This window comes from Eptesicus fuscus, chromosome 13 (assembly GCF_027574615.1).
Source record: "Eptesicus fuscus isolate TK198812 chromosome 13, DD_ASM_mEF_20220401, whole genome shotgun sequence".
Taxonomy (NCBI): Eukaryota; Metazoa; Chordata; class Mammalia; order Chiroptera; family Vespertilionidae; genus Eptesicus; species Eptesicus fuscus.
This window is the reverse complement of record NC_072485.1, coordinates 67,913,689-67,938,766: the sequence shown is the minus strand read 5'-3', so window position 1 is coordinate 67,938,766 and position 25,078 is coordinate 67,913,689. Positions and strand designations below refer to the sequence as shown.

Sequence of the window (25,078 nt, the reverse complement as noted above, 5' to 3'; positions counted from 1 at the left end):
GTTTAATAGCCCTGGACGGGTAGCTCAGTTGGTTAGAGCATTGTCACAATATGCCAATGTTGCTCATTCAATCCTCAGTCATGGCACCTACAAGAATCAACCAATGAATGCATAAATAAGTGGAACAACAAATCTCTCTTCTTCTTCTTCTCTCTCTCTAAAAATCAATAAATTTAAAACAAATTTTAAATAAAAATTTAAAAATATACCAAGAAGCCAAGAATAACACATATGATAAAGAACACATCCCTCAGCATAAGATTCAGAATGTTAGTATTCTATTTTACCAGGAGGCCTTGAGCAATTTTTTCTTCGTAAGGAGAATTATAATATACTCATTAAAATGCCAGAAATACTGTTTTGGTTAACTACCAAACAACTATGTTCTGGGGTTACCAGGGACCTCAGCAAGTAATCTTTCATATCTCCTTCATTTCTCAACAAGCCCAAACCTAAATCATCCTAGAAAGATAGTTACTAAGTCTTTGGGAAAGATATTTCACAACCTTCCTTGGTAACATTCCAGGATCTTACAGTCAGGAAGTTCTTTCTAATTTGTAATATATATCCCTTCAGTTGCAATTAAAACATATTCCCTCTTGTCTTGTCCTCTATGGAAAGAGAACATCTGCTTAACACCACCTGAACAATATCTCTTCAAGAGAATATAAAATATAGGAAGCCCATTTCAAACAGCCTCATGTAAATTCAACATGGCTTTAAATGGGTCACCTTAGACAAAGAACATCATTAAGTCTTAAATTCCTACTTCCATCACTGACTTGCTCTGAAGATGATAGGAAGTTAAAACGATGCAGATGCTATGCCTCAATTATGCCATCAGTAAAATGCAAATAATAAAACCAGTATGTTAGGAGAACACAGTTCCTCAAAAAATTAAACATACAGGAAAGAGATTCTCAATCCCAATCTAAACCCAGCAAACAACTCTCAAATCACACACACTAGGGCCCTGCAATTCCACTCATAAGTATATACCCAAAACAACTGAAAACAAGTACATGTACACACAATGTTTACAGTGGCACTACTGACAATATCCAAAAGGTGGAAACAGTCCAAGTGTTCAACCTGGTTGAATGGATAAACAGATTATGACATACAGTATACACATGTGTGTATGCATGTATGTGTGTGAGTGTGTGTGTGTGTGTATATATATATATATATATATATATATATGCAAAAGGTTCTATGTATATTGTATGATTACATTATATGAAATATCCAGAACAGATCAATCCATAAAAACAGATTGCAGATTGCTGTTTCCAGTGGCTGGTGAAAAGGAGGAATGAAAAGAAACTGCTTAATTGGAAAGGGGTTTTACGTAGGAGTGATGGACATGTTTTAGAACTAGACAGAGATGGCACTTACACAACACTGTAAATGTACTAAATGCCACTGAATTGTTCACTTTAAGGTGGCTAATTTTGTGTTACATCAAATTTTTTTTTTTTTTTTTAAAGAATGCTATGAGCCCTAGCTGGTCAATTGTTGTTTTTTTTTAAAGAATGCTATGAGCCCTAGCTGGTTTGGCTCAGTGGATAGAGCGTTGGCCTGTGGATTGAAGAGTCCTGGGTTCGATTCCAGTCAAGGGCACATGCCCGGGGTGTGGGCTCGAACCCCAGTAGGGGGCATGCAAGAGGCAGCCAATCAATGATTTTCTCTCATCAGTGATGTTTCTCTCTCTCTCTTCCTCTCTGAATTCAATAAAAATATATATTTTTTAAAAAAAGAATGCTAGAAGAACAAAGATAATATCCATAAAATGCCCAGCCCTTCCCAGGAAAGTCATGATATAAAATTCTAAATAGAATTATAGCCAAAATGTTTAATATTATTTTAATATAGCCGATTAGACTCTGAGCAAAGATTATGCAAATGGGAAACAAAATAGAAATCAAAATCAAGTCTAGAGTCACAATTATACAGTATCTATAATAATAAAAGCATAATATGCTAATTAGACTGGACAACCTTCTGGATGAAGCTGTGGTGGACAGGGGCCAAATCTCCAAAATTTATAGGGAACTCATAAAATCTAACAAAAGGAAGATAAATAATCCACTCAAAAAATGGGCAAAGGGCCCTAGCTGGTTTGGCTCAGTGGACAGAGATAGAGCATTGGCCTGCGGACTGAAGGGTCCTGGGTTCGATTCCGGCCAAGGGCACATGCCCGGGTTGTGGGCTCAGATCCCCAGTAGGCGACGTGCTCAATCAGTGATTCTCTCTCATCTCTCCTTCTCCCTTCCTCTCTGAAATCAATAAAGAATATATATATTTTTTAAATGGGCAAAGGACCTAAATAGACACTTTTTGAAAGAAGACATACAGAAGGCCAAGAGACATATGAAAACATGCTCAAAGTCACTAATCATCCGAGAGATGCAAATCAAAACAACAATGAGATACCATCTCACATCTGTCAGAATGGCTATCATCAACAAATCAACAAATGACAAGTGTTGCAGAGGATGTGAAGAAAAAGGAACCCTCTTGCACTGCTGGTGGGAATGCAGACTGGTGTAGCCCCTGTGGAAAGCAGTATGGCATTTCCTCAAAAAATTAAAAATGGAACTTCCATTTGACCCAGTAATCCCAGTTCTAGGAATATATCCCAAGAAAACAGAAACACCAACCAGAAAGGATATATGCACCCCTATGTTGATAGCAGAACAATTTACAATAGCTAAGATTTGGAAACTGTCTAAGTGCCCATCATCAGATGAGTGGATTAGAAAACTGGTACATCTACACAATGGAATACTACACTGCTGTAAAAAAAAAAAAAGAAGGAATTCTTACTATTTGCAACAGCATGTTTGGAACTGGAGAACATTATGCTAAGTGAAATAAGTCAGTCAGAGAAAGATAAATACATTATCTCACTCATTTGTGGGATATAATGAACAACATAAACTGATGAACAAAAATAGAACCAGAGTCATAGAAGCATCGAACACATTGTCCAACCCATGAAGGAAGGCGGGGGGTGAGGGGGAAAGAGATCAACCAAAGGACTTGCATGCATGCATGTGAACATAACCAATGGACACAGATGAGGGGGGCATGTGCTGGGGATTGGGGGCAGCCAGGGAGAGGTCAATAGGGGGAAAAAGGAGACTTATGTAATACCTTAAACAATAAAGCATTTAAATTATAAAAAAATAAAAATAAATAAAAGCTAATACCAAAATACAAAGAACCATTAGGTAGGAAGGTGAAAGAAAGGCTACTTAACAATAACAAAGTTGAAAATTACATAAACCCTTAACCTCCAAAGCTACATATAAAAATCATGAGAATCATTACTCTCCCCATTTTGCAAATATACTCATTCCCTCTCGCCTTTCTCCTTTAATACAACCTCCTGGCAAGACACTAAGGCTAAGCAACCACGAACACAAAAATTAAAATGTGTTGTTCCTATCATCACGGACCATATTACATAAATTCTTTTTAAAATATTACTTCTTATGGAGAGACAGACATGCTAATAATCAAAATATACAGTCCATCTCTACTTCCTCCCTTCCCACTTCTTAAACCCACTTCAATTTGGCTTCTGGCCCTACATTCCTCCAACATTGTTCTTGTTGTGACCATCAATGATCTCTGTGTTGCTAAAATAACAAAATACAGGTGGATCGCTTCCTTCTTGAAACATGCTCCTCTTTCCATTTCTGAGATTTTCTCTTAAATTCCTTAGAGCTGGGTCCTTTGCACTCTTCTCTTCCTAGTCTACTAGTATACATATCTTTCCTCTAGATAATATCCTCCATTTTTCTTGGCTGTAAAGACCACCTATATACCAAGAGCATCCAGATTTATTTCCAGCACCATTTTTGAGCATTAGCTCAAAGATTGCTTGCTTGATGTCTCCATTTGTATGTTTTCACACATCTCACATTTAGCAAGACTGAAATGGAGGTCTTCATTCCACTCCCCAACTCTAGTCAAAATCTGCTCCTCCTCCAGTGTTTCCATCTCAGAAATGGCAACTTCATCTATCCAGATGCTCATGCCAGAAATCTGGGAATCATACTTGACACCTCCCTCTTCCCACATATCCAATCCATCATTAGGTCTTGCCTGTCCTAATTGCAAAATATGTACTGAATCTTTCTACTCTCCTCCATCTCCACTGCCTACAGCCAAATCCAAACCGTCATCTTTTGTCTGGACCACTATAAGACATCCTAACTATCATACTTCCCCCCTCTTCTTCTTTCCAAATTTTCCATAATTTCCAAATTCTTTCCCAAAAATGTCCACAATATAGCCAGAGTAACCTTTTAAAATCATATACTAGGTCACAAAATGCATTCTTAACCTTCTAAGACTTCCAATTATACTTAGAAAAGAAATCCAAACTCTTCGACAGTCCTGCTTAAGTCTCTATCCTTGTACTAAGCCTCTCCCCTCCCTCTCCCACTATATTCCCGCCACACCAATCTCCTTTCAGTTTCCCAATGTGCCAAGTTCTTTCCCACCCCAAGGATGTCCTACAGGCTATTCCTTTTACCTTCCCTTTTCATCCTCCTAGTCTCTGCTTAAATATCTTAAATATCACTTCTTCAGAGAAACCTCCCCAAAGCACCAATATAATTCAGGTTCCCCTATTATAATTTCCTTTTTACTTTTCCATTGTGGGACTTTATACACTTTGCAATTATACATTTATTGATGCATTTTTTGTTTCCTGTCTTTCTACTCTGGACTATAATTTATATAAGGCATGGCCAATGTCTATTTTTTTCACCCTAGTCTGAATACAGTGGTAGTAGTTTAGACAGCTTAGAATTGTTTAAAGTAGTTTAGAATCAATATAATTTAGGGCTTAAGAGCAGGGGACTATGGAGCCAAGCTGCTTGGTTTCAAATCCTGGTTCTGCAACTTACTACCACCATGACTTTGGGCAAACTGCTTCATCTCTCGGTGCTACAATTTCAACATCTATAAAATGGGGAGAACAGAAGTTGGTACACCAAGAGGTTGTTATGAAAATGAAAAGAATCAATGACACAAAGCACTTAGTATAGTACCTGGCACGAAGCACTTCAATAAGCACTGGTTCTAATCAGTTCTTACGGTATCCTCATTATCTACCATAGAGGTAGACATGCAATAAACATTTACTGAATGAATGATTGAAAAAAAGACTCTGGCTGGTCCGAGTGCAGTGGTGCCCACAATTAATTGATCACAGCCAGTTACAGATTTCTTTGTTCCTTCTCCACTCCCACTGCTTCACTTGACTAGCCTTAAAAAAAAAAAAAAAGAAAAAAAGACTCTACAATAATCCTTAAATAGGTTTTTTACATGACAGAATAGGAATAGTATAGAGATTTAGAGAGGAGCGCATAAACAGTTAAGGCAAAGACTGAAACAATTTACAACTTAGCCTATCCTATATAATAAAAGGCTAGTATGCAAATCGACCAAACAGCAGAAGGACCGGTCGCTATGATGCGCACTGACCACCAGGGGGCAGACGCTCAACGCAGGAGCTGCCCCCTGGTGGTCAGTGGGCTCCCACAGGGGGAATGCCACTCAGCCACTCAGCCAGAAGCCGGGCTCACAGATGGCGAGCGCAGCAGCGGCAGCGCTAAGGATGTCCCACTGATGGCTTAGGCCCGCTCCCTGTGGAGAGCGGGCCTAAGCCATCAGTCAGACATCCCCCCAAGGGCTCCCAGACTGTGAGAGGGCACTGGCCAGGCTGAGGGACCACCCCACCCCGAGTGCATGAATTTTGTGCACTGGGCCTCTAGTAATGTCATAAAGAGATAAGAGTAATAAAAAACCAACTCCACTGGATTTTGTCTTTACCATTATGCAAAAAAATATGTTCATTCTTCCAGAAGTTTACCCAAGGCGATTTGGTAGCTTTGACTTTTCCCTAAATATCATTATTTTCCATGCCTTCAGTCAACTTCAAAATCCTTCAAGCACCAACCTGGCCAGTTCTCTCAGTGGTTAGTGTCAGTCCTGGGACTGCAGGGTCTCATGTTCGATTCCCATTCAAGGCACGTACCTCGGTTGCAGGTTCAACCAACTGATATATCTCTCTCACATCTGATGTTTCTCTCTCCCTCCTCCCTCCCTCCCACTCTCTCTAAAAATCAATGGAAAAGCCGAGGCCGGTTTGGCTCGGTGGATGGAGCGTCGACCTGCGGACTCAAGGGTCCCGGGTTCGATTCCAGTCAAGGGCATGTACCTTGGTTGCGGGCACGTCCCTGGTGGGGGGTGTGCAGGAGGCAGCTGATTGGTGTTTCTCTCTCATCGATGTTTCTGACTCTCTGTCCCTCTCTCTTTCTCTCTGTGAAATATCAATAAAATATATTTTTTTTAAAAAAATACATTTAAAAAAAAAATCAATGGAAAAACTATCCTCATGAGGCTTAAAAAAAAAAATCCTTCAAGCACCATAGTATAGCAGTCGCCAACCTTTTGGACCTCGCGGACCACCGGTTGGCGACCGCTGCCATAGCACAAATAGATAGTAAATCAGTTTAAATAGAAAGTCAATTTCAGATGCTAACATTTTCTACCTGTTTTGTAAAGAAATGTTTTTCTGTTTCTAAAATAGCTCTGGCCTGTTTTACTGCATGTATTACAAAATCCTCAAAATTTTGCCATCTATCTTATATTTGGAACTCTTTCAGACACTTTTGCTTTCTAAGTTTCTCTTTCCCAGCAAGGGCTCATCCTCTTACTTTAATCTGAAGGGCACTGAAGAGGAGGGATATATATGCTGCTTTAACTTACTATTCCCTATTCAAGTTTACTAAACTTCAATCTAAGAATCACTATTATTTGTTCTCCTTTTGAAGAACACATAATCTTTATCTTGTTATAATAATACTGAAAATGACACTAGCATATAAAGTGCTATGTGCTGCTCTTTACATATATTAACTCATTTAATTCTCACAACTAAATTATATTCTACAGATGAGCAGAGGCACAGAGAGGTTTAGTAACTTGCCCAAGTCACAAAGCAAGTAAGTAGTGGTGCTGGAATTTGGACCCAGAATGCTGGGTTTCAGAGTCAGTGCCACTATGTTGTCATTCAAGAGTTTGGAAGACTATGTTTTTCTGCCCCGTTTTCACTGGTCAGCTCGACTGAAATACTCCAATTTTCTCTCCAAATCAAACATGCGTATTAATCCTCTTCAACTCAGCAAAAATTCAGATGTTTCACTATATCATTGGCATATATTCCTAAAACAAAGTAATTTTAGTTCAAGGAAGAATATATGCATGTTTTATCCTGGGAAGCTGAAATGAACAAATGATGAAATCATGAAATGTGAAATCTACCTATTAATTCTACAAAAAGAAAATATATGATTCCACTCTCTATAGTGCTTGTTCTGACTTCCTCACTTCACATTTACTTCTCAGCCTACTCTGATCCAGTTTTGACTTCCCTCATCAAGATCACTTATAGAGATAACTGATGATGTCCGTTTCCAAAGCCAAATATCAATTCTCTATTTTTTATCTAAAGTGACCTCTCAGCAGAAATGCAAACAAGTAACAAGCTTCCTTACTTTTTAAAAAAATCTCTTTTATTGATTTCAGAGAAGAAGGGAGAGGGAGAGAGAGAAACATCAATGATGAGAGGGAATCATTGATTGGCTGCCTCCTGCATGCCCCCAACTGGGGATCGAGCCAGCAACCCGGGCATGTGCCCTTGGCCAGAATCAAACCCGGGACCCTTCAGTCTGCAGGCAGACGCTCTATCCACTGAGCCAAACCAGCTAGGGCAATTTTCCTTACTTTTAAAACTATTTTCCCCCTTAACTTCCCTCAATGTCTCACTGTTGGAATTTTCCTATCCCTTCACTGGATGTCCTTTACAAAATCCTTGATTTCCCCCCATTTGCTCAATCTTTAATTGTTGCCATGTTCCAAACTCAGTCCTTACCCTCTTCTTTTCTCTATTAAAATAAATAAATAAGCCCCTAGTTCGGTGGTTCTCAACCTTTCTAATGCTGCAACCCCACAGGTTGAGAACCGCTGCTGTAGAGCCTAAGACCATCGGAAAACACAGATATTTACATTACGATTCATAACAATAGCAAAATTACAGTTATGAAGTAGCAACAAAAATAATTTTATGGTTGGGGGTCACCACAACATGAGGAACTGTATTAAAGGGTTGCGGCATTAGAAAGGTTGAGAACCACTGCCCTAGTTGGTGTGGCTTAGTTGGCTGAGAGTCATCCTGTGCACTGAAAGGTCACGGGTTCGATTCCCAGTTGGTCCGGGCACATACCCAGGTTGCTGGCTTGATCCCCTATGGAATTCATGCTGGAAGTGCCAATTGATTCACATGGATGTTTCTTTCTCAATCTCTCTCTTACTTCAATAAAAACCTATTTTAAAATAATAATAAAACGTTAAAATCTTTGTAAAAAAATAAAATAAAGAGGTACCTTTTAAACACAAAAAGAAAGATTCCATTAAGTAGCAGCAAAACAAATGTTTGCAAAATACTTTTTAAAAAATATATGTTTTTATTGATTTCAGAGAAGAAGGTAGAGGGAGAGAGAGAGATAGAAACATCAATGATTAAAGAGAATCATTGATTGGCTGCCTCCTGCACGCCCCCTACTGGGGATTGAGCCTACAACCCAGGCATGTGCCCCTGACTGGAATCAAACCCGGGACCCTTCAGTCCACAGGCCAACACTCTATCCACTGAGCCAAACCAGCTAGGGCTGCAATATACTTTTACTTCTTGGAAGACACCAAACAAGATTATAAATATTATTATATACACACTCAGCAGATGCCTACATTTTCCCTCTCTCAATTTCTAGACAATCCTCCTAAATCGTTCCCCTTATTATAGGCACTTCAGCTTATTCCCTGCTACAAATACACCTGAAGGTATACATGTATCTAGTGTTCAAATTCATGAACTCCACTTCCAAAAGATAGTTATTTGGGGGAAAATAATGAGAACTAATTAAAGGCAGATCATATAAGAATTAAAATATTAAACTCATTAATCAAGCATGTTAGATATTTATAAGCCATAGTTATCCTTTACCAGGGCAAATCCAGTGTCATCATATATTAAGTAACAGACAAATATTGCATGTAGCAATCTTAAATGAAGACTTCTATGGCAGCAAGGGAACCATAATTTAACGAATCATGGGATGTTGTAATTGCAAATTTTTCAAGGGATTAAGGATGCCATAACTGACAACTCCAATCCCCGTGAACACCCAGTGCCCTCCTTACTCTTTCATCTCTCTCTGTCAGCCCTGGATTGTTTCCTTCAAAACACAGCCTAAATTTCAACTTTTATCAGATACCTGGTCAACTCTGCTCCCCAGTGGAATAAACTCCACAAGAGCAAGAACCATCATGTCTACTCTTGTATTCCAACATCTAATGAGCATTCAATAAATTCGAGATGAACACAAAGTCTGAAATGGTAAGGGTTGAAATAGTCACAATCAAAAAAGAGTTCCAAAGGTCTGATACGCATATTTCATACCTCGGGAATAAACACAGTACAAGAAAATATTCAGTGAAGCCCCAGCCAGGTGGCTGAGTTGGTGGGAGTGTCATCCCGTACACCAAAAAGGTTGCAGGGTTCATTCCTGGTCAGAGCACATACCTAGGTCCGGGAGTGGTACATCAGGGCACCATAAGGTATGAAATGCAACCAATCTATGTTTCTGTCTCCTCTCTTCCACCCCTCCTCTTTCTCTAAAATCAATAAAACATATCCTAGGGTGAGGATTTAAAAAAAAACAAAATGAGGAAAGGAAAAAGTTTAGGTAGAAAAGTGAGGTGAGAGCAAAGGAAGAGACAGAGAACAAGTTGAAAAAGATACTATACTAATCTACAGACACACAAGCCAGAACTAAGTAGGAGAGAGTAAATATGCTTGGTGTCCCTCCATCTAAACAGGCAGCACCTAAAACTCACCTTTTACTAGCACTTCTAAGCACTTACTCCTTTCCACATCAGTAAGCTCCTTCAATGCTGGTTCAATGTTTATCACCTCTATCCTCCTTAACTGTCTAGCACAATGCTGCTTTGAAAGAAACAAGTTGTCCAAGAACCTACATGACATCTGTTCATTGTTGCTGTAAGATAGCATAGAAGTTAACATTTGAAGAGCACTTTATCTTTTCAAACCAGTTTCATGTACTTTTTCAACAGAAGTATTATGGTAGAAGTATTATCTTCCCCCATCCTGTATTTAACCCTTTGCACTCGCTTGCTTTTTCTCGATTCCTGCTACCGATGCTAACCGTGTCGAGTCACACTCGACATCCGAGTGCAAATTAAAGACTCATAAAAGCCTTCAAAGCCTTGGATTTGAATTCCAGCTCTGCTATACACTTGCTGTGTGATCTTGGTCAAATTATTTAGTCTCTCTGAGTTCAGTATCCATGGGGAAAATAAAATATACCTTAAGGGACTATTATGAGTATTAAATGAGGTTAAAGACATGTAAAGAACATGACATAGTAAATGCTCAATAAAGGACAGTAACCTTCCTCCTTAAATAATTTGTAGATTTCTCAGCTAGTAAGCTAGTAAGCATGGGACTTAAACCCTGGTCTTCTGATTTCCTTAATCTGTTTTTTTTTTTTCTTACCACATCACTTTGGCAGACTGCCACAGACTACTGGGCACATGAATACATTCTGACAAAAACTGTTCACAAAATTTTTATCTATCAGTAACTAATTGTAGTTTTGGGAAAAGAAAAAAATAGATCTAATTAACTTAGGGGGAAAGGGAAGGGGGTTTTAAAATACAAATACACACCACCACCAATAGGACAGGTTGTACCATAGTACTTCTGTATAAACAGAAATTATGACAAGAAACAGAAAGTTCTCTCTGAGTTTATGAGGAACAATTGGAGAAAGAAACAAGAATGACTATGATTAAAGGAACTTAAGGGTTTCTTTTCTCTCTCTCTTTTTTTTTTTTTTTTGGTAAACCAAACCACTAGGTAAAAAAGATTTGCATTCCATTCCAAAATAACTCTATCAAGGCTTATCTTTAAAAAAAAAAAAAAAAAAAACCCTGCCCTAGCCGGTTTTGCTCAGTGGATAGAGCATCAGCCTGTAGACTGAAGGGTCCCAGGTTCGATTCCAGTCAAGGGCACATACCTTGGCTTCAGGTTCCCTGACCCTGGTCGGAGTGCATGCAGGAGGCAACCAATCGATGTGTCTCACTCACATGGATGTTTCTCTCTTGTCTTTCCCTCTCCCTTCCATTCTCTCTAAAAATCAATGGGAAAATACCCTCAGATAAGGATTAACAACAACAAAAAAAGACCTAAGCCCTGGCCAGTGTGGTTCAATTGGTTGGAGCATTGTCCCATGGACAGAGGTGTGGTAGGTTTGATTCCTGGTCAGGAAACATGCCCAGGTTGCAGGTTCAATCCCCAGTGGGGGCACATGCAGGAGGCAACCAATCCATGTTTCTCTCTCACATCCATATTGGTTTCTTCCTCTCTCTCTCTCTCTCTCTACCTCATCAATTAAAGGAACATAAATAAATAAATACCTAAGTATGCTAATGAAAGCTTTTCTCCAATTCCTTTAAGGGTGAGATAAATTGTCAACATAAACTGCAAACATTCATGAAGATCCTTGAAGACCATAATGTATGGATTCAGTATAATATGTAGCTTAAAGGAGCATGATCAAAATGTTTCATAAGTTTCCTAACACATGTTGAAAATACTTTGAAAATATACTGTACAAAGCTAAATTATAAAAATAAGCACTTGTTTTCAAGTGATATACATAACTCCTTCCACGGCAAGTTCTACCAGTAGAAGACATTCAAAGAAGTTCACATCTTTCCAAATCCCCAAGAACTTTCTTATTAAAAGAGTAAGGTAGCCCTAGCTGGTTTGGCTCAGTGGATAGAGCATTGGCCTGTGGACTGAAGGGTCCCAGGTTGCATTCCGGTCAAAGGCACATGCCTGGGTTGCGGGCTCAATCCCCAGTGTGGGGCATGCAGGAGGCAGCTGATAGATGATTCTCTCTCATCATTGATGTTTTTGTCTCTCTCTGCCTCTCCCTTCCTCTCTGAAATCAATAAAAATATATATTTTTTTAAAAAAAAAAGAGAAGGTAGAATAATTTAATCACATTCCGAGCCTGTAAATTTCTAAAAGGAAATGCCACAAGAGAGGGTGATCTGACACTGACAGAACAAAACACGATTTCACCAAGAAAAGTAAAAATTGAATGAATTTCTATCATAAAGCAGGGGAGAAGCTGATAAGCTATAACCTGGAAACCTCCCTATCATAACCAAATTTCTTGTCCTCTTCAACTTAAACCTTTGCTAATTCCTTCCTATGAAAACATAACAAAATGCCCGGCCAGTGTGGCTCGGTGGGTTGAGCACAGACCTATAAACCAGGAGGTAAGTTTAATTCCTGGTCAAGGAACATGCCCAGGTTGGGGGGCTCAATCCCTAGTAGGGAGTGTGTGTGCAGGAGGCAGCCCATCCGTGATTCTCTCTCATCATTGATGTTTCTATCTCTCTCTCTCCTCCCTTTCTCTCTGAAACCAATAAAAATATATTTAAAAACAATAACAAAATGTTCCTAACATTTCTTTGTGACACTCATAGTAAACTACATTTATTACTCAATATACATTAGGAGCCCGTGAGATAATACACTAACTCTAAATTTGACACAGAACCTATTACTCCCCAATGGACAGTGTCCCTTCTCTAAATTCTTTCCTCTGATGTCAATTCTCTTCCACCATAAAATCTTTTTCAGAGAACACACATTCTAAGCCTAACTTCCCAATCTAGATTCTCCATAAAGATTATGTGGTGGCTCTTCCTTAACCCCTTTTCTAGGAGCACTGAAGTCCTGGTAACTAGAACATCACTCATAGTCAAGGGCCCTTCATTTAAATCTTACTGACCTCACCAAACACACACACACAAATTAGAGGAACAAAAATCTTTCCGAAACACATGTGAGAATTCTATGTTGATAAAGGAACATAGACTTGTATAGTTTCCATCCATGTACTCGGAATTTAGTCTGTTCTCCCTTAAAAACCATTCTCCTATTGATTCTACACCTATGGAAATACTTATTCAACCTAGAATGACCTCTCCACTGATTATTTTTTTTCCCAGCAAAGAAATCACACAAATCAGAATCATGACACTGAATCCAATGAAAATAAAATGAGTAAGAACACTTAGTCCCCAAAGTTTTCAAGTCGGGAGACAAAAGGAAAACATAGGAGTTCCCAGGATATTAACTTTCAATTTAAATATCTCAATATTTGAATGAGTCCTACATACAACTTTTATAACTCTAGTATGCAGTAACTAAACCACTACTCAAAAAATGACAAAACTGTCTGAATAAGAATCCTGGGGTTTCCTTTGGATTCTTCCTAGAAAGCAAACTCTCAGGAAAAATATCTGACTTCAAAATCTTGACCATCCGGTTAGACATTAGCATCTTCACCACGACAGCTGAAAGACTTACACTGAGAAAGGAGAAATAAGTATTAATTTTAAAAAAATTGAAAAGGGAAAAAAAAGCAAACTGGACAGCAAACAAAATTTTCTATTAAACAGAAATGGTCATTGCTACGCTCGTGAAAATAATGCAGACTTTGAAAAGCAAAACTAGACAAAAGATAGCATGGTCCCTTTACTTTTGAAGTCTCCAGTGACAAGTCTATAGTCCTAGGAAGGAGGAACCACAGGTAAACAACAAATCGCATTTAAAGATCTGTCCGGGATTTGGGGCGTCACATCCCAGACCTCCGCCTCAGTTTCCCTAACCAAAAAAGGCAAGAACATGACACTTCGCTCAGAGAAGCCAGAGGACCGAGTTCCATTTCCTACACCTACTCAGGGTCCCTTCAAAGGCCAATCTCACTAAGGGGGTCCCCAGTGCAACTGAGTCACGACAAGGGAGTGTTGCGGGGGGGGGGGGGGGCGGGGGAGGAGGATCAAAGCGCGCAAAGCTCTATCCGTTCCTGGAAAGCGATTTCCCCCTCCACTGGGGGTGCCAATACCCGCCCTCGACCCAACATCCCCTCCCTACCGAACCACACCGGGCAGCCTCAGCATCTCTCCCTCCTTCCGGCTTCTCCCTCAGTTCCCGGCCGCCTCTCGGACCGCGCCCCCGAACGCAGCCGGGTAGCTCCTCCTCTGGCCGCGTCTCCGCAGCCGACCCGCCCGCCCACCCGCCGGCGCCAAGGTCTTCCCAACCCGACGGCGGAAGGATGCCGGGCCGGGCCTCCCAGGCTCCTCCCGGGCCTACCTGCGAGGCGGGCGGGGGCTTGGTTTGCAGTCCAGCGGGTGGACAGAGCCACAAGGAGGAAGAAGAGGCAGGAAGGCAGCAAGGGTCCGCTCTACCGACCAGCAGGAGAAAGCAGCTTGAGCGCAGGGCCGCGAGAAACAGTCAGCCTTCGACCCGGCACTACCGCCGCTCAGGAGACATCAAGCGAGAAGACGGCGCAAAAGATTACCGAATGCACGAACGTCCCAGACATCAAAGGAGGAGCGCCCGAGCAATCGTTCAAGGCACTGCAGTCGAGCGCCGAAAAACATCTCCGCTCCAGTTCAAAGTCCGGCTCCTGTCCAAGGCACAAATAAACAAACCCAGATCGATCGTAAGCCATGGAGTAAAGAAACCTGTATTTCTGCCATTTTCTGTGTCCGTTGCCGGCTAAGTTGTTTAGAGAACAGGAGTTTTTCTTAAGAGTGTTGAAGATCAAGTCATAGCACAATAACACTTGTTTTAATTATAGTTCAGCGACGATCTTTTGGACTCAAAACACTATCCCAGTTGAGCAAATTTGACAGTTTTCTCAAGGGACAGTGAGGTGAATGAAAGATAAAGATTGTATAGATAGATCTAGATATCTATACATATACATATACATCTGACAAAGGCACAGAGAGAAAATGAAAGAGAATCCAGACTAAGGAACAAAATGAAAGTGTATTAAAACTTCAATTTAGCTCCCATAAGCATAGCAAAGAGAAACTGGGAAAAGTCAGGGTTGTGTCTGTCCTTAAGGCAGAAAAAAAAAAAAAAAAAAAAACACGTACTGCTTTTCTCTTTTATTTTCTTCCAACAGCCTAGAACCACAGGTATGCTTCTCACGTAATAATCAAAAGTCTCTGGGTTCAGAATCTGACAAAATGTGTTGATATTTTCATCCTCACAATAAAAGCCTCTTTCTGGTCTCTTAGTAAACAAACTAATATGCTCATCACAAATATGGAGTAAGTACATTCTAAGTACAATTCAAGATATCGCATAGTCAGATCAGTATAACATCTGACTAGCAATAATACAGTTTATCCCACCTCCCCCTAAGGAGGAAGGAGACTTGGACAGTAAAGGTATTATAAGAAAACAAGATTTTTTTAAAAAGATAGTCCCAACCCTTAGAGAGTTTATAATCAAATCAAAATGAAAGACATTACAACATTAGCTTTATTTATAATTTATTGGTGTTTTATTTTTTCAAGTTATAATAAAGTTGATTTAGAAAGTTACAGAGGTCGTAGAAGTGAGCCAGCTGGGCTGCAAAGGCTCAAGAAAAAAGTTACAGAAGCAAAAGAAAGGCCCTTGAAGCTTAGGAGAAAGAAAGGCCAAAATACCATGCCTGGGGGAAGAAGTAGAGGGAAGGGAAAGATTCGGGCAGGCTCTCTGAGGGAAAGCGGGCCTATAGTTATTTTTAAAGTCTCCTCCTTTAGGTTCCTCAAAATGTTTAAGGGACAACTCATACATATAATGCAGGATGAGACCAGCATCCATGAGGACAAATCACTGGGCTTTTGTTGTCTACCACTGTTTTAGGGGACTTTTAAAATGAGTAAACATTAGCCCAACTGGTGTAGCTCAGTAGTTGAGGTTGACCTATGAACCCAGTTGTATTCCGAGATCAGGGCACATGCCAGGGTTTCAGGCTCACTTCCCAGTGTGTGGGGCGGGCAGGAGGCAGCTGATCAATGATTCTCTCTCATCAATGATGTTTCTATCTCTCTCCCTCTCCCATCCTCGCTGAAATCAATAAAAAAATATTTTTTAAATGAGTAAACATTGTGGCAACATTTATAAAAGTCTTTAAAAAAGAATTTAATCATCTGCTTCCAAAACACATTTTTAATTTGTTCATGTTTTCTTGTAATCCTTGGAAATAGCCTACATAATTTTTAAAGTTTAAGCAGAAATACAATAGTTTTGCATTGTATCATTTCCCTATTGTGGACGAAAGGGACCACATGCTAACCTGACAAGCTCAGGGGAGGCCTGCGTGGCAGTCTTGCAAACTCAGAGACCTAAAGTCACCAAAAAGGATGGTCTAAAATTAAATTTTTTTAAAATTAAATTTTAACTAAAAGCAGTTATGGTGGGCAGTTACATCCTAGGCCGGTATCTTCCCTGACTAGGTCAACCTTTACCTTAACTGAGCCTATCTGTCTTTTTGCATCTATGATAACATGCCCTTGAAGTGTCTCTGTAACTTGTAACTTTTCTTTTTCTGGACCCCCTGGGGCACAACCTAAAGTGCTGGGCGCCAGGACAGATACCACAAATTCCTTCATTATCATGTTAACTGTTCCTGCACCCACCTAAGTATGTGTCCATCATTTTACTTTTTAAAAAAATATATCTTATTGATTTTTTACAGAGAGGAAGGGAGAGGGATAGAGAGTTAGAAACATCAATGAGAGAGAAACATCCATCAGCTGCTTCCTGCACACCCCCTACTGGGGATGTACCAGCAACCAAGGTACATGGCCCTTGACCAGAATCGAACCTGGGACCCTTGAGTCCGCAGGCCCACGCTCTATCCACTGAGCCAAACCAGTTAGGGCCATCATTTTACTTTTTATACAATCCCAGGGGTTTTCCAGCTTTGTTTTCTCCCACCTCTCTAATCTATCACCAATGGATTTCATGTAACCCACCTACATCCCTTCCTTTGATTGCAATGTATAAATACAGATGTAACCCGCCATTCTCTGGAGCATTATCTCAATTCCTTGAGGTTCTGCTTCCCGGCATATGTCAACAGTTTGGCTCAAATAAACACACAAAAATTATTTACAAGTTTCAATGGTTTTTTTATGTTAACACTATTAAAGCTCTTTAATAGTTGTTATTGTTTTTTAATATATTTTTATTGATTTCAGAGAGGAGGGGAGAGGGAGAGATAGAAATATCAATGATGAGAGAGAATCATTGATTGACTGCCTCCTGCTCGCCCCACGTTGGGGATTGGGCCCGCAATCTGGGTATGTGCCCTAGACCAGAATCAAATCTGGGTGCCTTTAGTCCACAGGCCAATGCTCTATCCACTGAGCCAAACTGGCTAAGGCTATAGTTGTTATTTTTAACAATTGCACACTATTCCATTGACAGGATACACTGACCATGCTCCCCATTATTGAATATTATGTTGCTTCCAAACATTTTCTGTGTAATAGGTATTGCTACTTTTGGAAAGAGGCAGTTATAACGTTACTATTTTTTATCACGACCTATTGTACATAAACAGAAAGAGTAAGGAGGCATGGCAGAGGTTCATTTCTCTGTCATATAAAAGAAATCCAGAGATGTACAGCCCAGGGTAAGGTGTGGCTGTTCAGTATCAGGAACCAGGCTTCTATCTTGTTGCTTTGACAACTTTAATAAGTGGCTTTCATATCAAGTCCAAGACAGCTGCTCAAGTTCTAGCCAATCATATCGACATTCCAATCAGCAGGAAGCTGAAAGAGGAAAGGCATGTCTCCTAGCCCTAAGGACACATCTTGAAAATAGCACAGGACATTTCCACTTATATTCATCCCACTGGCCAGATTTGTCACATAGCCACACCTAACTGGCAAAGAGTCTACTCTACAATAGCTATGTAGCCACCAAAAGTCAGGGGCAAATGGATACGAGGTGACAACTAAATAGGAAGTCTCTTATTGCTAGATGAGGAGTGGGCAAATAGACTTTCCTTTGCTGTCATCCGGGGTTGAGTTTCTATTTCTACAATACATGCTTTAGAATGCATACAGTAGTGTCTAGAACAATAGCCCTCACTCAAAATGGACCCAAATAACAAAATTATTTTGAAAACTCGATTTCAGTGAGAAAAGCTAAAAGTTTTTAAAATATATTATCACTGACTTCAGAGAGGAAGGGAGAGGGAGAGTTTTCAGTTTTTCAAAAGCTGGAGATTTTTACTTTGGGAAAACAATTGAAGGTAATGCAAATACAAATCTAAAATAATTATCTGAAAATGGAGATGCTGGAGCAGCTGAGGCTAGACTGCCCTGTGAAACCATAAAAAAAAAAAAAAAAAAAGATGGCTTATTCTTCCGGCAGAGTTGCAGCTCTACAAATAAATTGCTTTAGAGAACTGTTTCTTTTCAAATATGGCTTTAAGCTTCAGGGTGATAGTACACTACTGTTTGTTTTTATGGAGAAATCTATTTGGACAGAAGAGTAGATCATAAGAGATCAATTGAAACCCTCACACCTACAGGGAGGAAGGAAGACCTAAAAAAGGAAACTCGGTGGGCAGAAGTAAAGATCATCCAGGGATGCACCACCCATGCCTACATATTGGGTTTAAAACTCAGTAATTCATTACCTCCCTTGTTGATTATTGTATTCTGATAGGATTCTTCTACCGGAGCCACCCCCTTGAAGGTAAGATAGGTGACAGTCGGGGAAAGGAGAAAAAGGGAGGAGATTGATCTTTATCTTGGCTTTCGGCTCTGAGTAACAAATTAGTCCTGAATCTAAGATGAGATAAATATAGCAGTACCAGGAGTCCTCTTATTAGGAAGTCTAGAATAAGAGTTAGGCCTCAAGCAGCCAAAATGCTGAGCTAGTTGTAGGTTTTGCAGTTGCAATTCTATTCTTTTAGTTTGTTTTTGTACTAGAGGCCCGGTGCACGAAATTCATGCACGGGTAGGGTCCCTAGGCCTGGTCTGCGATCAGGGCTGATCAGGTTCCCCACCTCCCCACTCCTCCTTCCCTTGCCACCCACATGCCACCACCACACAGTTCCCGACCTCCTCCTTCCCTCGCTCCCTCAGCACCCCGCTGCCACAGCTGGTTGCCCACCATTGTTCTGCGCCATCCCCTGATGGTCAGCGCATGTCATAGTGAGCAATCAAACTCCCGGTCTCCTGGTTGAACTCCCCATGGGACACTTTGCATATTAGCCATATATATATATATATATATATATATATATATATATATATAGATAGATAGATTTTTTGTTTTTCTTTTGTAGCCTGTCTCACAGTACTATGGGATAATGTTGCACTTTGGGCTGGATGATAAAGAGGAGAGAGGCTGTTCCTTCTTTGGAATTATTTACATTGGATATATTTCCAGTGGTGGAACATTTTAATACTCAAGAATGACAAGAAATCAGCCCTCCCATGAAGACAGCTGTATATGTAAGGGGTAGAGAAATAAAAGTCTCAACAGAATGATAGATGCTTAATGTTTTGCTGGGCAAATAAGGAGATTCCTTTCAAACAGATTTTTCAAATTTAGAGTGATTTTAAGGTCTACTTTATTTTTTTAATATATATTTTTTTATTTCAGAGAGGAAGAGAGATATAGAAACATCAATGATGAGAATCATTGATCAGCTGCCTCCTGCACACCCCCTACTGGGGATCGAGTCTGCAACCCAGGCATGTGCCCTGACTGGAGTTGAACCCAGGACCCTTCAGTTTGCAGGATGATGCTCTATCCACTGAGCCAAACCAGCTAGGACTCAAGGTCTACTTTCTTTGCTCCTGGCTTAGTACCCAGAGGTCTCATCTCTCATATTTGATAATTACAAAGGGGATTTTAGATTATAGTCTTACTAGAGGCCCAATGCATGAAATTCGTGCACAGGACTCGCAGCCCCAGCTGGTTTGGCTGGCCCTCGCAGCCCGGCTTCATCCGGACAGTCATCCGGATGGTCGTTCTGCTGTTCCGTATAATTAGCATATTAGCTCTTTATTATATAGGATTAAAAAAAGAAAAAGAAAGCCCCTGAAGTGAATTGTATGTGGTAAGAAACCGAGGTGTCCCCAGCCTTCACTTAGTATTTTACCTTTCTTCCTTCGTGTCCATTTTCACAATCAACAAAGTCTTACTAAATTCTGAGTCCATGATCTCTTATACCCCCAATTTCATAAGATCTGGAAGGGATCTAGAGAGCATGTGCCCTGGGCTCTGAGAACATGTGCATACAAATGGTTAAGACTCCTGATTTATTTTCTTGTCTTCCTCCTAAATTCCCTTCCACTGCCAGAGAAAGTGATTGCTAAACTCAGTCCTTGAGCTGTTTTCAGTTTGCTTCAGGCATGGTTACAACAGTAGCATCTCACAAAACAAAACAAAACAAAACAAAACAACAATGGTAGCATGTCTATTATCTATTTATCCTCCCCACCTAAAAGTTTTCACTATATGACCCCATTAAAATTGTCTTGTTTTTTTGTCTCCAAATTAGATTAACTTGCTAACGGCTCTTACAGTTCAAGGTTCAGGAAAAGAGCTCCCTCCTGTTCAATTCATTTTATTGTTAATCCTCACCTGAGGATATTTTTTAAAATATATTTTTTATTGATTTCAAAGAGGAAGGGAAAGGGGAGAGACATAGAAACATCAATGAAGAGAATCATGATCTGCTGCCTCCTGCATACCCCCCACTGGGGCTCGAGCCCACAACCCAGTCATGTGCCCTTGAATGGGAGTTGAACCTACAACCCTTTGGTGATTGGGTCAATGCTCCAACAACTGAGTCATACTGGCTAGGGCTTTTCTTTTATTTTTTCCCTATTTTTTGTTCAGTTCATCTTTTATTTTATTTTCTTAAATATATTTTATTGATTTTTTACAGAGAGGGAAAGGGAGAAAGAGTTAGAAACAGTGATGAGAGAGAAACATCAATCAGCTGCCTCCTGCATACCCCCCCACTGGGGACGTGCCCGAAACCAAGGCACATGCCCCCAACCAGAATCGAACCTGGGACCCTTGAGTCTGAAGGCCGATGCTCTATCCACTGAGCCAAACCAGCCAGGGCTCAGTTCATCTTTTTTTTTTTTTCAGTTCATCTTTTAAAAAATATACTTTTATTGATTTCAGAGAGGAAGGGGAGAGAGAGATAGAAACATCAATGGTGAGAATCATTGATCTGCCTCCTACACGCCCCCTACTGGGGGTCGAGCCCACAACTCAGGCATGTGCCCTTGACTGGAATGGAACCTGGGACCCTTCAGTCTGCAGGCCAACACTCTATCCACTGAGCCAAACCGGCTAGGGCTCTGTTCAGTTCATTTTAAACTAGGAATATGTTTATGGTCCCTCTTTTGTATAATTTGGAATTAGTAAACCAGTGATGACCCAATATTGTAGTTTTCCTTTAATATATCTTTGGACTTTGCTGTCTTGAAATATCCAAGACCAAATCTGGAAAACTCCTATGCTGGCCATATGGTCACCTATGGGAAGATGAGGCTTATGTAAGAGAGGCAAAATCCTGGACTCCTTCCCAAAATTGTACCAGGAAGACACTATAAATCCACAATAAGGGCCTCTAGAGGAGACCTTGCAGGCACTTATAAAAAGCCACTATGAGAAAACTCTTGGCAGTTTTTAAGTACAGACCCTGATCCCTTCCCCAGATCATTTTGAGGGTAATTTAACTATGAACTGAAAAAAAAAAAAAATCCTGGCTTGTAAAAATCCAGGTTGAAAGGAGATTAAAGGAATATATTTGAACAGTTACTCAGTAGAATTATTGGGAAATAAAATGCTCCCAGGGAAAAACACTGCCAGCCAATGTTCAGTCAGTTCAGCACTTAGAAATGATCTTTGGTATGTAAGTCAGACTTGAAATTGCTTTTGAAATTTCTCCAAAACTGTCTTTCCCACTCAGACTTCATGTCACCATCTAGTGAGTTGTGAAAACTCCAATTTTTCTTTAATGTCATTTTTTAAAGCTAAAATGCTAGGCCCTTTCCAAGACACACTCCACCTTGCCACTCATGATACATGGGTGGCAGTAACGCTTTCCTCATGCAATACCGGTAATAGAACCAAAACTTTATAGGGAAATACATCCATCTCAGGAAACTTGGAAAGACTATGAATATTAAAATATTGCCTTGCCCTGACCAGTTTGGCTCAGTGGATAGAGCATTGGCCTGCGGACTGAAGGGTCCCAGGTTCCATTCCAGTCAAGGGCATGTACCTTGGTTGCGGGCACATCCCCAGTGGGGTTGTGCAGGAGGCAGCTGATCGATGTTTCCCTCTCATTGATGTTTCTAACTCTCTATCCCTCTCCCTTCCTCTCTGCAAAAAATCAATAAAATATAAAAATTAAAATCAATATTTTTAAAAAATATTGCCTTATGAAGGAGACGAAGCAAGCATGGTTCGCAGGTTAAACTTTACAAAGAAAAAATATATAATAGGGCACCTCTGTTGCACAATAAGTAGAGCTGAAGTTTACAGTCACCTCTTTGTTGTACTCCCATCTCAATGACTTCATTGTACATATTAAGCTCAACCTTCTGCCAAATGCACTTTTTTTTTTTTGAACCTACTCTTTTACTCTTTAAAGAGTAGGATGATGATGGAAAATAAAATTTGGAGTAGAAATAAACAGCAGATAATAAACCATAATTGTTTTTAATCTTGAGGATGAGTCACCCTCAATTTATTTCCAAATTTCTCTGTCATCAGCTGTTCATTTCTTTACTTTGAATATCACCAGATTAACACTGCCAAAGGCAGGTAGGAAATTATCCAAGAAGACAAATCAGAGGCATCACACAGTGAGTGGATGAAAAACTGGGAATGAGATAATCCTCAGGAAAGTCTCCTTTTTTGTTCTAGTGAAGCCACAATGTGTGAACTTAATTTACACTTTCATTATTCCAATCAGTGTTTTTTATATCCGTACTAGTGGCCTGGTGCACGTAATTCATGCACAGAAGTGAGTATGGGGGGAGTCCCTCAGCCCAGCCTACACCCTCTCCAATCTTGGACCCTTCAGGGGATGTCCGACTGCCAGTTTAGGCCCGATCCCTCTCACAATCCAGGACCTCTGGCTTCTAACCACTCACCTGCCTGCCAGCCTGATGGCCCCCTAACCGCTCCCCTACTGGCCTGATTGACGCCTAACTGCTCCCCTGCTGGTCTAATCGCCCCCAACTGCTCTCCCCTGCTGGCTTGATCACCTCCAAGGCTTTTATTAGTATAGATAAGATATTCAAATAGGTCTAACTTCAAAATTAATTTCAAATGAAGAAATTATATCCTTTTTACCTCTCCTTTTTAATGCTTTCATATGCCTTCCTTAAATCTTCCTTTGGTATAAGGAATTTCAAAGTTGAATGGTCAAACAGACATTCTAATATCACAATCATAAGAAATGTGATTGATCTGTGATGTGAGCTGTCAAAACCTGGGTGATTCTCCTGTCCATTAGTTTATTTATTTATGTTTCCTTTTTTGTTAATCCTCGCCTGAGGATATTTTTTCATTGATTTTTAGGGAGAGTGGAGAGAGAAATGCTAATGTGAGACATTCCTTGGTTGCCTCCTGCACGAGTCTTGAAAAGGGCCAGGGCTGGGGAGGAGCCTGCAACCAAGGTACATACATACTCTTGACTGGAATCGAACCTGGAACCTTTTGGTCTGAAGGCCAAGGCTCTATCCACTGAGCAAAACTGGCTAGGGCTGTCCATCAATTTATCAGGGTGCTCAGATCTCCTGTAAAGTATAAGCTTACTATTTTATCTATATATGACTTGTCTTCCTTAAGCTGATTAGGTTCTTAAACCCATTTAGCCTCTAACTCCTACTCAGGGTTGGAAAAAGGAGATTGGAGTCCAGATGTTCTCCCTAGGACTTAGGTCCGAGTAACAGTCCAATTACTGAAGAAAGACTAAAGATAGAGATTTCAGACTGTCCCTAACATCTTTCTTGATTTGTTTGTTTTTAAATATATTTTTATTGATTTCAGAGAGGAAGAGAGAGGGAGAGATAGAAACATCAATGATGAGAGAGAACCGCAAACTGTGATCTCCTGGTTCACAGGTCAACGCTCAGCCATTGAGCCATGCCAGCTGGGCTGTTTGTTTTTGTTTTTCTGATTTCCTAACATCTTCTTAAATATACAAGTCTGCAAACTCAGATTAGTAGACATTTACCTGTCAGAAAACCATTCTTGAACTTTAAAAAATTACTTTAGCCGAAACCGGTTTGGCTCAGTGGATAGAGCGTCGGCCTGCGGACTCAAGGGTCCCAGGTTCGATTCCGGTCAAGGGCATGTACCTTGGTTGCAGGCACATCCCCAGTAGGGGGTGTGCAAGAGGCAGCTGATGGATGTTTCTCTCTCATCAATGTTTCTAACTCTCTATCCCTCTCTCTTCCTCTCTGTAAAAAATCAATAAAATATATTTAAAAAAAATTACTTTAAAAATGTTTTTATTGATTTTAGAGGGAGAGGAAGGGAGAGGGAGAGATAGAAACATCAATGATGAGAATCAGTGATTGGCTGCTTCCTGCACACTCCCTACTGGGAATGGAGCCCACAACCTGGGCATGTGCCCTGACCAGAACGTAACTGTTAACTTCCTGGTTCGTGGATTGATGCTCAACCACTGAGCCACACCAACTGGCTACAGTACTTTTTACACTTGCCTCAAATTATGCCTATCTAGGCAGCAAAGTAGAAAAGCTAAAATGCCACCCAAATAATTCAGGACAAATAAATATTGTTTTCATTTGAAATCTCCAGATAATTGAAACAAAAAGAAAGTGTTCTGGCTAAATGCCATTTTCTCCTTTGCTTTGAGGTTGTAGGCACAATCATAAATGACCACAACCAGTGAGCTGTCAAATAACTGAGGCTCAACCTGGAGTTCAATGCTTAGTAGGGAAGTGTTGTCCTGATTTTTGTTTAGTTAATATTAATAGAAATACAAATGAATAAAAATATTCTGGTATAGCCCCAACT

General features: G+C 40.2%; 1 protein-coding gene across 5 annotated transcripts in view; it reads right to left on the bottom strand.

Moving 5' to 3' along the window:
• Positions 1–14,515, bottom strand: part of AMBRA1 (autophagy and beclin 1 regulator 1) — a 171,461-nt gene extending 156,946 nt beyond the window's left edge. For all 5 annotated transcript variants that reach the window (XM_054724711.1, XM_054724713.1, XM_054724712.1 and 2 more), the window contains exon 1: positions 14,342–14,515. The gene's annotated coding sequence lies outside the window, so the exon portion shown is untranslated. The remainder of the gene's footprint in view (positions 1–14,341) is intronic.
• Between the last annotated feature and the right edge of the window lie 10,563 nt (positions 14,516–25,078).